Source organism: Cibotium barometz, chromosome 8 (assembly GCF_041138505.1).
Source record: "Cibotium barometz isolate CiBa-2024 chromosome 8, ASM4113850v1, whole genome shotgun sequence".
Taxonomy (NCBI): Eukaryota; Viridiplantae; Streptophyta; class Polypodiopsida; order Cyatheales; family Cibotiaceae; genus Cibotium; species Cibotium barometz.
This window is the reverse complement of record NC_141053.1, coordinates 45,443,938-45,459,736: the sequence shown is the minus strand read 5'-3', so window position 1 is coordinate 45,459,736 and position 15,799 is coordinate 45,443,938. Positions and strand designations below refer to the sequence as shown.

Here is a 15,799-nt window from a genome sequence, read left to right as displayed (position 1 = left end):
GAAATATTCCTTGGAAGCTCTCCACAATGTAAAGCTCCTTATCGAGTTAGCATGCTTGAGCAAAAAGATATTAAAAGACAAGTAGAAGAATTGTTAGAGAAAGGACTGATTAGACCTAGTAGTTCTCCATTTGGTGCTCCAGCCCTTTTTGTTTTTAAAAAAATGGGACATATCAAATGTGTATCGATTATCGTGCTTTAAACAAGATTACTGCCAAGAACCAATATCTAATACCACGAGCAGATGACTTGCTAGACAAGCTCAAGGGAGCATATTTTTTTTATCAAAAGCGACCTCAAGTCCGGTTACCATCAGATTCGAATGAATGAAGGAGATATTTTCAACACTAATTTTAGAACTAGTTTTTACATATGCCTTTAGTTTGACTAATGCCCCGGCTACTTTCAACAGAATGATGAATAGAATATTCTTGAAATTGTTGTAGCTTTTTTATGTTATTTTAGTTTTAGTAAGAATCGTCTCTCAACAAGAGCACGAATAGCATTTGGAAAAAGTGTTCTCACTTCTTCGAGATAATATGTCAACCCCAATAAGAACAAATTCTTTTCAGAGGAAATTGAATACTTAGGATATATTGTTTTTGTTGATGGTATTCGAGTAGACCCAAAAAGATCAAAAGCATTGCTAAACTAGCCCAAAGTGTGTGATATTCATAAACACCAATAGTATCTTGGATTGTGTAGCTACTATAGGAAGTTCATTAGAAATTTCGTATATATTGCATATCCTTTAATGGAACTCCTTAAGAAATCTAGACATTTTTATTGGACTAGTAGATAGGACCATTTTATTGGACTAGTAGATAGGACCATTTTGATTGGACTAGTAGAAAAGACCATTCCTTCTCTAAGCTCAAGAAAGCGTTGACTCATACACCCGTTCTTACATTACCATATTTTTAATAAACGAGCATTCTTTATGGTAGTTACTAATGCAAGTGAACATGGTTTTGGTGCTGTTTTCATGCAAGATGGACATCCCATTGCTTATGAAAGTTGTAAGCTTAAACCATCAAAAAGAAATTATAGTACATATGATAAGGAATTAGCTATTGTCGTTCATGCCTTAAGACTTTGAATACATGGTTTAATGGAATCTAAATTTTTAATCAAAACAAACCAATAGAGTATTCATCATTTACTAACCCAACCCTTGGAATTTTGAGCGACATATCAAATGGGCTTCATTTATCCAGAGTTCTCAATCCATGATTCAATATCAACCAGGGAAAGAAAACGTTGTAGCAGATGCTTTAAGTAGACGTCCTAGTGTACACAACATCTTTGTGATTCAAAGTGTTCCGAACCTTTGAGTCCTATAAGAGAGTCTTCTGAGAATGACCTAAATTTCTCTAAGGTGTGGATTAAGCTTAGAGACATTAATTGGAATCTTGTTGGCGATTACTCATGCCATGATGGTTATCTTTTCTTCCGAAAGAAATTGTGTATTACACAACGTTTATGACAATTTTTATTTGAGGATATGCATCAACTGCCATACGTGGGTATGCCATGATGGTTACCTTTTCTTCCGAAAGAGATTGTGTATTACAAAACGTTTATGACAATTTATATTTGAGGATATGCATCAACTGCTATAAATGGATCATTAAGGTGTTGTAGTTACTTTACAATTAGAGAATTCTTTTGGCCTTATCTTAAATTAGATGTAGCAAAATTTATGGCTAAATGTTTTATTTAAAGCTATAAAGATAAGACCCAAGTATTTCTTACACCTCTACCAATCCCTAATGATGCTTGGGAAAAAATATCAATGGACTTCATCAAAGATTTGCCAACTACATCCGGTCATAAATAACATGATTTGGACTATAGTGGACTGTTTAAGTAAGCAAGCGTATTTCTTACCTTGTAAGAAAACATTGACTTCTCAGCAAGTCACGACTATGTTTATCAAAAAAATCTTTATGTATCATGGATTACTAAAAGTCATTGTTTCTAACAAAGACTCTAGATTATGCATTAATTTTGGATTACTCTTTTCTCCAACTTAGGCACTAAGATAAATTTCTCCACAGCTTTCCATGTGGAAATGACTAAGATGGACAAACTGAGATTACTAATAGCACTATCTCGAATGTACTCAGAGCCTATGTTTCCTAACAATCTAATTCATGGGATAAGTACATTCATCTTCTACATTTTGCTTACAATAATACCCCTCATTTGGTAACTGGTCAAGCACCTTTTGAAATTGTGTACGGAAAACCTTACATTTTTTTGCAAAATTGACCTCAAGTCCGGTTACCATCAAATTCGAATGGATGAAAGAAATATTTTCAAGACTTCTTTTAAAGCCCAAACTAGTCACTAATTTTAAGTTATGCCATTTCGCTTGACTAATAGCCTAGCTACTTTTAATAGAATGATGAATAGAATACTCTTGAAACGCCAAAGTTTTATCATAGTGTTTTTTGATGATATCTTAATTTTCAATAAGAATTGTCAAGAGCACGAACAACATTTGAAAAAAGTGTCAGATCCCAATATGAGAAAATTCATTCAAGAGGAACAAGGCTCCGAGGCAGGTTTGAAGAGGTGGTGTGATAATTTCCGCAATTTTCAACCCAGCATGGCCAACCAGCAGTAAGTAGGGGAGGGGGGAGAGGCGGATTCGTCTTACCCCATCCCCTTATTCATCACCATTGCCTGCTTCAGTCCCTGGAGCAGAAATGCAACCTTCATTCAGCCTAGAACAGCAGCAAGGAAGGAATCGTCAACTGGAGTAGGGTTGAAATCCACAGTCCGGTATAGGTACTTGCTGCCATGAGCCAGTGAGGAGAGAGAGAGAGAGGCAGTCGTTCAGAAAGGGAATGTACCACTCACTGCTGTGAGGCAAATGTATACTCACTCGCCCTGGTTGGGAGCCTGGAGGTCTCAAGCAGCAGCCAAACATAGGGCAAGCTCTGGCAGGCGGCCCACAAGGATGCCTGTGTTTTAATCGGGCACGGCCAAAGAGCAGGCCGCCCCCCGTTGTGATGCAGTTGAGCTGTGGATCTCCACTGACGCGTCTGCAGCTATCAATCAGTAAGCTCCAGTTTTTCTAGAGGGAGGATGCATCATTTCTAGTATTTGGTGCAAACCAGTACAACCAGAGCAACCAGGCAAGTAGCCTACCTAGTGCCATTAAAATGCATAGCATCTCTACTTCTGGCATCATTTCTAGTATTTGGTGCAAACCAGTACAACCAGAGCAACCAGGCAAGTAGCCTACCTAGTGCCATTAAAATGCATAGCATCTCTACTTCTGGCATCATTTCTAGTATTTGGTGCAACCTGGTTTGAAGCTAGAGAGTCCACAAGTGTGTCATCCATCCCGAACCCGCTGAAAGAGCCTCGAGGAGCAGCACATCTAAACGAGAAAGAAGAGGGCAGCAAGCCAGAGGACTAAGGTTCTTCTAGCCCTAGTTCTCAGTGCATCTCCATTCCAGTCAATCCGCTCTGCCATGGCTGTGGCCACCATAAGAAAATGAGGAGAGACCGCTGCTAAGCGACGAAGCACCTACCTGTCTGGGAGTTGGGGACCTTGCCTCTCTCAACTGTGCAATCAGACATGACAAGATGAGGCTGCAAGAGAGCTCACTCGATCTAAGGTGGTAAAGTGTGTTTCTGCCAGGGCCATGCGGCTGGCCATTCCTCTGCTTCTTCTTCTTCTAGGTCGATGTTGGTGAAGCTTTGGCTCCTTCTTGAGGATCCAAAAGACAGCCTTCGTCTCCTAGGACCCCCTGAGCCATCGATGGTGTGGTGCTGCCCATCCTTTCTCACAACCACCACATCGATGCTGTCTCAACCACGGCTTGTGCAGGCCTTCGTGCAATGAGGGCGTTGTCACGAAAGTGGACATACAAACCAGTGTGCTCATGTTGTGGCGGCCTGGTAGGCATCCAATCCAGGTCCATGGAGGTCCCCCATGTCCTTGACGACGGCCTGAACTAACCACCCATGGCGATGGCGCAGAACCTGCACAGTCAGGAGGACGACGAGAGCGACGGAAACAAACAAACAAACAGAGCGTTACCTCTCACCTGCGAGGGCCGAGCGAGCAGCGGAAGACACAGACGGAGACGTTCTTGTTTTTTGGACGTACGTTTGGGGAGCTCCTCTCCCTGGAGAGAGAAGCCCGCTGCAAAAATTGGGATACGGTGCTTGTGTTGGGCCGAGCACACGGTATTCTTTAGTAAAAGGCGAAAGAATAGTTCGCTTTGTGCTCAACCCGCACCTTCCATGTGAGGAAGGGGAACCAACCAGGAGCCTTTATGCCCTCCACGGGGACCTCCCTCTTGCGCTGGGGAACCAATGTGGGATAAGTGGTGCAAGGATGGTTAAGTAGACGCTTTTGTAGATCTTGGGAGCCATTTATTACTATAAAGCCTTTTTTGTTTTAGTAGTTTGCTAACACAACTGATAGAGAGAAGATCTCAAGGCCATGCATCGGCCCTAACATTAACTCAACCTTGAATTTCCAAGTTTGAAGTTTGAGCATGGGCTCATATGAGAGGCCTTCTATGCAAGAAGCTTGGCATGATGCGAATGCAAGGATGGTTAAGTAGCCTATCTTACTAGAACCAGTTATATAGAGTTAGGAAGTTAGACAATTTTGTGGATATCGGGATTCTCGCCAAGCCATTATAAAGCCTTTTTGTTTTAGTTTGCTAACTCAACTGGTAGGGAGAACTCAACCATGCATCAGCTTCAGCCTTCAATTGCTCTCCTCTTATATACTATCTTCGATGAAGCTTCTCTCGGAATGCCTCTTGTTTGTGAATCGAGCCTTCGGTTGCTCTCCTCTTATATATCATCTTAGCTTGGGCAATAAAAGGGTTTCTCTTAGAATTGAGGTTACAGTTTAGTGTCCTTAATATTTTCTCGCTTCCTTCTAATAATTACTCTTGTACAAGAGTTGCCAGCAATTATAGTTACGTAAATAAACCCTAAACCTTCATCATTATAATTACAATCATAGTAAAGGCTACCGCTCACATATGCATAAGGGTTGTTTGGGAACTCACCACATTAGTCCGCATGGAATGCGGCTAACCACAACGAGCTTATCTATCGCTTCCCTCGGCATTGTCATGCCACTAAGGGCTCAATCACCCCAACAGTAGAGACCGAGCAGAGCTATATAGAGATTTACTCCACCTGCCTACTATGCCTCCTTATATGAATCTGATAAAAAGTTATGGGAAGCTGTGAGAAGCTCATTCATTATGTCTCCCTCTTATTCATATGCTCGGACTTTAAGTGCTTACACAAGTAGGCCACATATGCCTCCGTACGTATATGTGCCTCGTCATGCATCTGGTAAAGTAGAGCAAGTGCATCATTAGCCTACTTGGCAATATTACATGTGCCTCCTTACACACATGAGCCTCGTCACGCACCTCGTAAAGCAGAGCAAGTGCATCCCTAGCCTACTTGTTGGCAGTATTACATGAGCGAATAGGACGAACAATGTTCCTTTTTATGAAAAGTGCCACCAATGCATGTTCCTATACATCCTTGCCATCCCACCTCGCTTGTTCCACATTGAGAGGTGCAGAGACACATGCCACAATTATATTTGAACTAGTATCACCATTTGAATTACCTGCAATATCCTATGCTAGTGAGGTAGGGCATTCCCTGATGCTTGTAAACAACATTCGAAAGCCCTTTGGCAAATCAATACATGATACATCTTTCGAAAGCCCTTTGGAAAATCGATACATGCTGATGAAGTTGATGATAAGCTTAAGATGCAATGTCAATGATGACCATGTAACACTTATGACACATGCACACAATGGTTACACACCAACCTAAAATTGAACAAAGCTAATTCAAACTGACAATCCCCTAGGATGTCTATGGAAACTTACAACATGCGAACGGGCCCCAAAACATGCCTACCAATGCTGGAACAATGAAGCATATTCAAGATAATAGTCATTGAGTTTACTCAACTGAGCATATTCAAGATAATAGTCATTGAGTTTACTCATTGAAAATTGAGGGGGAACATCAATCACCCATTACATGGTACGTTTTTGTTATTATCAAGTTGTTACAATCTATATGTATTTATAATCACTCACGCAATTTCTTATTTCTAGAATATTATTTACGCTCATGGATCACATTACTTAGAAAAGTATAGTTCCCTCGACATGTGGAGCACCCAAGGGATAGAGAAGTCACATTATAGGGCAAAGAGAATCTATTTCAAGAACACTCGTCACAGTGGAGGGGTGACGTGAACAAATTACCTCATTGAAATGTTGGATTCGTTTTTTTGATACATAATGTGGAGCACCCAAGGGATGGAGAAGTCATATTATAGGGCACATAGAATCTATTTCAAGAACACTCATCATGGTGGAGGGGTGACACAAACAAATTACCTCATTGAAATGTTTGCTTGGTTTTTCTAATACACATCGAGTAGAAGCTTATTGAAGGAGAAAGCAAAGGCATGTTAAATTACAAGAGCAGTCCAACTCCACATAAAGGAGACCAATAAGGCTAAATGTAACCAAAGTAGTGGGCCAACACATCATGCTACATGGCATGCTACAATGGTTAGAAATGGCAAATTCTGGGTGAAACAACATTAAATTGTAAAGGACGTTAAATTTTTCAAGGTTTCACACTAAATTGTCATTTTTAAAAATTTGACCTAATGTTCTAGTGCCTATAATAAGACTCTATGGCCTCATTTTTGTCATTTCACTTTCACTCTCCTCACTTTCTCACCCATGGCTCGAACTAAGAATACTGCACGTAGAGTACCTTCCCGACTTGCCAATGTTGCTGGTACTAGAAAGCGCCCTCACGATCCTGATAGCATGGAATCGTCAACTGCTGACAGCAGAGCGAGCAGGGTCCTCCACCATGGGAAGGATAAAATATTCCACCTCCACGAGGGCAACGTGCTGAGAAGACCCTTCCTACTAATATGGGTCCCCTTCCAACACGAGAGGAAGTCCAACAAGTAGGCGGAGGACATGGAGGGTCTACAAGTGAGGGGAGCGTGCCTGGTGTTTTGTATTTACAAGCACCTCCACGACAGTAGGTAGTAGAACCTCCACCAGAACCTCGTCATGGCCGCCCCAAGGGACCTGATTGGAAGAAGGCTCCTCATCCTCCAGAACCCGAATATGCCTCCACGTGCACCAAGGAGGAGGAGGAAATATGGAGTCAAGGTACTCCAAGAGATACACATATTTCAAAAATTTGTGGATCTCCTTATTCCCGAGGCACCTTTTCACACTTCTTGTAAAAGAAATCCTAGACTATCGTGTGCAAAGCCTTGCCTTGGGAGCTTTATGAGAAGCTACAGAAGCTTTTTTGGTGACCTTTTTTGAGGATGCAAACCTCTGTGCTATCCACGCCAAGAGGGTTACTATAATGACCAAGGATCTTAAATTAGCTAGACTTTTGCGTTGCCAAGACTTGTAATCAACAGTGCTCCTATGTAAGAATTTATCTTTATCAATAGAAAGCTCAACTTTTTTTGTCTCGTCTCATTTTAAGATTGTATAGTCAAGGATTTTTGTTTGGAACACATTTTGAAATATGTCATGCCACTAAGGGCTCAATCACCCCAACAGTAGAGACCGAGCAGAGCTATATAGAGATTTACTCCACCTGCCTACTATGCCTCCTTATATGAATCTGATAAAAAGTTATGGGAAGCTGTCTCCCTTTTATTCATATGCTCGGACTTTAAGTGCTTGCATAAAAGTAGGCCACATATGCCTCCGTGCGCATATGTGTCATGAAAAACAAGTAGAGGGAGAGGAGACACGCACATAGAGCAAACCCTAATGTATATTGCAAACCCTAACCATAGAGGGCAGCCATCTCCCTTCTCACACAATGCATAAAGCCATAATCCATAATCTACAACACACTTCTTGTGTTGTGTCCACACACAGCTAACCCTAGCTAATGTTCACACACTATGACCAGCTAGACGTGGTCATTTATGTCTCACACATGTTACTACCTAACATGCCAGCACATAGTGCAACTGGCACAAACTGATATCGAGCTTAAATCTCAACAACCCCTCTCAAGCTCATGATGTACTGCATAGATGAAGGTGTAGATGAGCTTGGGCTATCAAAGCTCTCAACACTCCCCCTCAAGCTCATCCCATGTACTCCCAACATAGTTCGGAAGTACTCAAACTTCTCCCTGCTAAGTGGCTTTGTAAAGATGTCAGCCACCTGCTCTTCAGTCTTCATATACTGCAAATCCACTGTACCATCCAACACTTTCTCTCTGACAAAATGATAGTGGACCTCTATGTGTTTGGTCCGTGCATGAAAAACTGGATTCTTGGCCAACTGTATGCTGCTCATGTTGTCACAATGAATGACAACCTTGCCATCAATCGGCTCACCCAAATCAGCCAAGAGACTCTTTAACCATACTCCTTCACATGTAGCAATGGCTGCACCCCTGTATTCAGCTTCTGTACTAGATAAAGCAATAGTAGGTTACTTCTTGCTACTCCAACTCACCACTCCAATTTCAAATGTAAAGGCATAACCACTAGTAGACCTCCTGTCATACGAGCTACCTGCTCAATCTGCGTCTGTGTAGCCATGTACATCCAAGCCTTTACCATGCTCATAAAGAAGACCATAATGTGCAGTGGTCTTTACATAGTGCATAATACGTCTCACTGCATCCAAATGAGGTTTTCTAGGGCTCTGCATAAATTGGCTTACTAGCCCCACAGCGTAACTGAGATTCGGGCGTGTGATAGTCATGTAAATAAGACTGCCAACCATCTTGCTATACATAGATGGATCATCTAACTCTTCACCAAAATCAGCCCGCAGCTTTACATTCTACTCCAAAGGTGTACTCATTGGCTTACACCCTGTCATCCCATATTTTACCAACATATCCAATGCATATTGGCGTTACACTAACCATGTACCTGCATGGTCTTTGATCACTTCAATTCTAAGAAAATATCTTAATTCACCCAAGTCTTTCATGTCAAACTGCCCACTCAATGCCTTCTTGACATGCATAACATCTGTAGCATGATCTCCTATGACAATCAAGTCATCTACATAGATGACAAGCAAGACAATCCCATGATTTGTTTTCTTCACATAGAGTGAAGAATCTGCTAAAGAAACCTAAAATCCAAGGGAGATAAGATATCGGCTTATCTTATCACTCCAAGCACGAGGTGCTTGCTTCAAACCATATAATGCTTTCTTTAATATGCATACATGAGTGGGATACCTCGGGTGTACATATCCTTCTGGCTGTGCCATATAAACTTCCTCCTTGTAAATCACCATTTAGAAATGCATTTTTCACATCCATCTGATACATTTCCCAACCATTTGCTGCAGCCATAGCAACAATGACTGCTCTCACTATCCCCATCTTTGCACAACTGGACTAAATGTTTCATCATAGTCCAAGCCTTGGGTTTGTGCATAACCCTTAGCTACCAATCATGCTTTATAGCACTCAATGGAACCATCTGATTTGCATTTCACCTTATAAACCCATTTGCAGCCAATAACATTTTTGCCTTGTGGTAAGGCAACCAAATCCGATGTTTCATTATTATGAACTAATGCATCCATCTCAACATCCATTGCCTTCTCTCATACATGCTTCCCAATAGCTTCTATATAGCATGTAGGTTCCACATGCTTCACCAAAGAGGTCATATATGCATAATGCATAGCAAAGTCACGATATGTCAACCTGTCAACAACTGGATACCTGACCCTTTGGGATCTCCACAACGCATGCGGATCACTCTGAACACCTGTCACTCTAGCATGTGGAGGCACATATCTATCCTGCCTTGCACCTGGTGTGCGTAAAACTGGTATGCCAAGTTCCTCATCTAAACTTTCTGAACTTGATGACTCATAACCTGTAATGCCAATTCCTTCAACCTTCTTTTTCCCTTTATCCATAACACTACTCCCACTGCTCACACTCTCATGCCTCAAGCGTCCTGACCATGGACGTATAGTGCTACTGCTGGCCCAGACATAGAAATAGAACTTGCTTGTGGCAAGTTCACATGCACATCAGCATCAATGGAATCAATGACACCCTCATCCTTTGCCTTGTACCAACTAGCAAGTTCATAAAACACCACATCTCGTGCGATGACCACTTGCCTAGTATGCGGATTGTAACATTTATATGCCTTGCGATCCTGTGCATACCAACAAAAACGCACTTTTCTGCCTTAGGATCCAACTTCCTCCTTCTCTCATCAGGCACATGTACATAAGCTATGCAACCAAACACTTTGAGGTGTCCAATGTCTAGCCTAAAACTTGTAAGCCGCATCTCTGGCGTACTTCCATGTATGGCTACTGTGGGTGTCTTATTAAGTAAATACACCACTGTAGCACACGCTTCTGCCCCCAATAATAGTCTGGCATGCTCTTTTCATTGAGCATCGCCCTGGCCACATCACAAATGACTCTATTCTTCCTCTTAGCAACACCATTTTGCTGAGGTGTGTACTTGCAAGTTAACTGCCTTCTTATGCCGTGCTTTCTCAAGAAATTCTCAAAAGCATGTGAGGTGTATTCACCACCTCCATCTGTCCTCATTTTATCCAAGAGCCATATTGCTTCTCTGCAAAAGCTTTGAAGTCCATAAACTTTCTCAACACTTCACTTTTCTCTCTGAGAAAGTAAATCCAAGTCATTCTGCTGAAATCATCAATCAATGTCACATAATACAAGCTGCCTTTAATGGATGGGTTTTGTGCTGGACCCCATACATCACTATGAACTATCTCAAGTGGCCTACTACTCATGTTGCCTTCTTTAGGAAATGGCAACCTTGCTTGCTTTCCAAACTTGCAAGCATCACAGACATACATATTCCCATCATACTTGAATCTAGGCAGCCCACTAACAATGCCTCTTGCTTGCATGTTCTTTAACCTTTGTATGTTCACATGTCCAATCCTTTTATGCCACACGTCAATGTCCTGTACCACATTTCGGCTTTTAGAGAACATGGCTAATTTCAACTCCTCAGGAATCCCAGCATCCAACTTAAATAACCTACCTTCTTTCTTGCCTTCTTTCTTACCTTTGGCAATAACTCTACATCCATTTTTGAAATCCTCAACGAAGCAACCATGCTCGTTGAAACGAATCTATAAGCCTTGTTCCACCATTTGACTAACTGAGGCCAAACTTTTTATAATAGAAGGCACATACAAGACATCTGCCATAGACTTTGTTTCACCGTTGTGCATAACCAATGGTACACTTCCAACATGTGTGATAGCATGTTGGGTATCATCTCTTGTCTCCACATAGCCTTTCACATCCACCATAGGCTTCATATGCTCAAACCATTCGCCATGACAAGTCATATGGTTTGATGCTCCAGAGTCCATATACCAAGTATCAACACTTTCACCATTTGTCATCATAGATCCCACAACATATTTCATGGCACACAAGTGATTTGCGTTGCCATCATTACTGCTTGATGCAAAATTTCCACCATTTGCATAATTTCCACCATGTTGTGCTGCATAATGTCCACCATGTTGTGCTCTACCCCCTCTCAAATCATTTTGTTTGCGAAAATAATCATGTGCCATATGACCAAATTTCCCACAGTAATGGCATTCCACATTTTGCACAGATGTTTGTTGGCCTTGCCAATGTCCTCTTCTACGACGAGGATTACCTCTGCCTCTCTGAGGTGTATATCCACGACCACCTCTAGCACCATATGTAGGCTGAAAATTCTGTTGTGGTGACCTATCCTGCCATCCACGACCACGTGATGCAAATCTCCCCCTGCCTCTAAATCCCCTTTGTGAATAGAAAGCCTGATTCTTGCCATTATCATCATGGCTACTAGATGCATCATGAAAAGAGTCACTGAGTTTGATTTCCTCAACAAGCAAGAGTGAAATCAACTCATCAAAATCTGGTAATCCTGTACTTCGAGAACCGAGATAGATGTATCAAAAGACTTATACTCCTTGCCAAGACCACGCAAGGCAATGTTTACCAAATCATCATCAGGCATGGGGGCATTGATTGTTTGCCGATGCATCTGCATACTTCTTTATCTCTTGTACACATAATCATGGATGCTCCTTCCTTTCCGCTTCACTATGAATCTGTTGTCTCAACTGAGACTTACGAGCACTAGTATGTGTATCAAACAGCTTTACTAATGTATCCCATGCATCCTTGGGATTCTCAGCATCATGTATATGTATGAGTATAGCATCCGAGATACATATAGACAAGTAATGCAAGACTTTGTATGCTCTCTCTGACCATTGCTTATTATGAGCTATAACCTGTTGTTGTGTAGGTTGTTGGGGTAGTTTCGGCTCTGGCTCCACACTTGTAACAAGGTTTTAAAAACCTTTTCCTTTCAGAAAGCTTTTAATCCTGTACTTCCATGCCTGGAAGTTCTTCCTATCCAACTTTTCACCCACAATCTGTACTGGGTTATCTGACATATTTGCTCAATGCAAATGCACCTTCTGCACACATCCAAATCTGTAAACGAGCCTTCCTCAGCTCAACCATACTCTAATAAGTGTTCCAGCATGTTTATGGAAACTTACAACATGCGAACAGGCCCCAAAAAATGCCTACCAATGCTGGAACAATGAAGCATATTCAAAATAATAGTCATTGAGTTTCCTCAACTGGTCATTGAAAATTGGGGGGGAACATCAATCACCCATTTTATGGTACTTTTTGTTATTATCAAGTTATTACAATCTATATGTATTTATAATCACTCATGCAATTTCTTGTTTCCAGAATATTATTTAAACTCATGGATCACACTACTTAGAAAAGTATAGTTCCCTCGACATGTGAAGCACCCAAGGGATGGAGAAGTCACATTATAGGGCAAAGAGAATCTATTTCAAGAACACTCGTCACAGTGGAGGGGTGACATGAACAAATTACCTCATTGAAATGTTGGATTCGTTTTTTCGATACACAAAGTGGAGAACCCAAGGGATGGAGGTCATATTATAGGGCACAGAGAATCTATTTCAAGAACACTCATCATGGTGGAGGGGTGACACGAACAAATTGCCTCATTGAAATGTTTGCTTGGTTTTTCTAATACACATCGAGTATAAGCTTATTGAAGGAGAAAGCAAAGGCATCTTAAATTGCAAGAGCAGTCCAACTCTGCATGAAGGAGACCAATAAGGCTAAATGTAACCAAAGTAGTGGGCCAACACGTCATGCTGCATGGCATGCTACAATGGTCAGAAATGGCAAATTTTGGGTGAAACAGCATTAAATTGTAAAGGACGTTGAATTTTTCTGGGTTTCACACTAAATTGTCATTTTTGAAAATTTGACCTAATGTTCAAGTGCCTATAATAAGACTCTATGGCCTCATTTTTGTCATTTCACTTTCACTCATCACTTTCTCACCCATGCCTATAATAAGACTCTATGGCCTCACTTTTGTCATTTCACTTTCACTCTCATCACTTTCTCACCCATGGCTCGAACTAAGAATACTACAAGTAGAGTACCTTCTCGACTTGCCAATGTTTCTCGTACTAGAAAGCGTCCTCCTCACGATCCTGATAGCATGGAATCCTCAATTGACAACAGCAAGCAGGGTCCTCCACCATGGGAAGGATAAAATATTCCACCTCCATGAGGGCAACGTGCTGAGAAGACCCTCCCTACTAATATGGGTCTTCTTCCAACACGAGAGGAAGTCCAACAAGTAGGCGGAGGACATGGAGGGTCTACAAGTGAGGGGAGCGTGCCTGGTGTTTTATATTTACAAGCACCTCCATGACAGCAGCAGGTAGTAGAACCTCCACCAGAACCTCGTCATGGCCGCCCCAAGGGACCTAATTGGAAGAAGGCTCCTCATCCTCCAAGGCCTCAGAACCCGAATATGCCTCCAAGTGCACCAAGGAGGAGGAGGAAATATGGAGTCAAGGTACTCCAAGGCCTCAGAACCCGAATATGCCTCCACGTGCACCAAGGAGGAGGAGGAAATATGGAGTCAAGGTACTCCAAGAGATACACAGAATTCAAAAATCTGTGGATCTCCTTATTCCCGAGGCACCTTTCACACTTCCTGTAAAAGAAATCCTAGACTATCGTGTGCAAAGCCTTGCCTTGGGAGCTTTACGAGAAGCTACAGAAGCTTTTTTGGTGACCTTTTTTGAGGATGCAAACCTGTGTGCTATCCATGCCAAGAGGGTTACTATAATGACGAAGGATCTTAAATTAGCTAGACTTTTGCGTTGCCAAGACTTGTAATCAACAGTGCTGCTATGTAAGAATTTATCTTTATCAATAGAAAGCACTCAACTTTTTTTTGTCTTGTCTCATTTTAAGGTTGTATAGTCATGTATTTTTGTTTGGAACACATTTTGAAATATATTTTATTAATGTACCATGTGTAAAATTAAACAAGGTTGCACCAATTTTCTCACAGTAAGTTATAAAACACATAAGTGCAATTTTTTGTAAATTCTTCTAAAGAGTTTATAGATTTATAAAAAGCAAAATTGAATTCTGAATTTGTAACAAAACTTTTCAGAAAAAAGAATTTTTTTTTCAAAGAACATTTTTAAAACCCTATGTAGGTCTTACAAGCCCTCCCCCAGGCCTCGAGGGGACTAGAATCTTGTTTGGCCCTAGGTCGCCCCATGTTGGCCCGGGGCTTTTTGGGCCAATCCAGCCCCCCCTGAGGTACAAAAATATTGGCCCGTGAGGTTGTACCTTCAGCTTTTTCTACCTCTTCGTGTTGTCGAAGAAGAACCAAGGCAAGAGCTTGCTCCACCACTTCATCAATGAGCTCGGGCTTTGGATCTACCTCCTTACCCTTAACTAAATCGGCTAAGGCAACGTCACTGACCTCAACCTCATCATCGGACTCTTGTTCATTCAACATGAGAATGAATGTTGAGATCCATGACAAAAATTTGGTGCTGGACCGCTGGTGTTTCCCTTACCAAGGGTAGCCATTTCCTGAGTGGAGAGAACCTTGAAGTGCCCATCTTCTTGGCGGCTTGTTGTTACCTATGTAATCTCTTAGAATAGTTTGCATCGGTTTTGTTGATGTAGGGAGGAAGCTCGCAAGGGATCTAGAGAGTGTTACTGTCAGGGATGATCACAACAAAGGGCTTTATGTATGTTTCCATGTACTCCAAGGTCTCTTTGTAGTCCGAGGAGGATACTTGCTTTAAAGTTAATGGTGCAAGAGAAAATGTGAAATAGCTCTTGCTGGCCAGCCCACTCAGTCTTCTCACACCATGGAATGATCCATTAGGATCACGATGAGAGTGCAAGCCAAGCTGTAGGGAATGTATGCTAGCAAAGTGCGCACAAGTGCTAGTGATACAAATGACAAAAATGAGGGAGGTTCTCTATTCATAGAAAAATTTAGGGTTTGAAATTGACAATTTCACACTTAATGAAAAAGGGTCGACTACCCAAAATACTTTATTAAACGTAGTCATTTTAATTAAAATAATTAATCCAAGTAATGTATTTAATCAAAAGTATCCAAATAATAATTTTGTACAAAGTCATCCGAATTGAACTTATTTTGATCATTCAAGCTTGATCCAAATAGTCTGTGTCATTCATTACATTGTCGACCAAAAAAGGGAAACGTTGGATTACAAAAAAAAAAAATTACAATGACATTACCCAATTACACTTGTAATTACAATTCCAACCCATCCCTCCAAGAATCACAAACCATGAAAGACTTCT

At 41.4% G+C, this 15,799-nt stretch overlaps 1 non-coding gene across 1 annotated transcript; it reads right to left on the bottom strand.

Moving 5' to 3' along the window:
• Window positions 1-4,139: 4,139 nt before the first annotated feature.
• On the bottom strand, window positions 4,140-4,262 carry LOC147636327 (U5 spliceosomal RNA). The gene has a single exon (XR_015266561.1). It is a non-coding gene; the product is annotated as a U5 spliceosomal RNA (small nuclear RNA).
• Between the last annotated feature and the right edge of the window lie 11,537 nt (window positions 4,263-15,799).